This window comes from Penaeus monodon, chromosome 22 (genome assembly GCF_015228065.2).
Source record: "Penaeus monodon isolate SGIC_2016 chromosome 22, NSTDA_Pmon_1, whole genome shotgun sequence".
NCBI classification, from domain to species: domain Eukaryota; kingdom Metazoa; phylum Arthropoda; class Malacostraca; order Decapoda; family Penaeidae; genus Penaeus; species Penaeus monodon.
In genome coordinates this window covers 9,201,333-9,201,671 of record NC_051407.1, presented here as the reverse complement: position 1 = coordinate 9,201,671, position 339 = coordinate 9,201,333, and the positions used below count along the sequence as shown (strand labels likewise).

General features: G+C 45.4%; 1 long non-coding RNA gene across 1 annotated transcript in view; it reads left to right on the top strand.

Annotated features, from left to right (window-relative positions):
• LOC119587569 overlaps positions 1-213 on the top strand; it is a 1,302-nt gene extending 1,089 nt beyond the window's left edge. Inside the window, exon 3 of the long non-coding RNA XR_005230009.1 lies at positions 93-213. This is a non-coding gene — a long non-coding RNA (uncharacterized LOC119587569). The remainder of the gene's footprint in view (positions 1-92) is intronic.
• Positions 214-339: the final 126 nt, after the last annotated feature.

Sequence of the window (339 nt, the reverse complement as noted above, 5' to 3'; positions counted from 1 at the left end):
GCCTTTTAAAAAAATTAACTAATAAAAACATATCACCCATACCACTCAAATTACAATTACAATAACACACACTAACCTCTCCCCCCCCCCAGGTCAACTACACCTGTGAAGAGGACAGACTCTTCGGAAATCTCCAAAGGACACTCGAGCTAGCGTGTGAAAACGACGGAAAATGGAGCTTCGTCGCAAAGAATGACTTCGCTTGTAGAATTCGTAAGGCCTCGTTTAATGCTCACTTTGGACTGCGTAGACCGTAGGTTGTGCTTGGGGAGAGGTGGGTGGGTGATGCTTTTGGTTTGTGCTTGTAGTGTACTTGGTATTTGGGGAAGGAAGGAGCGA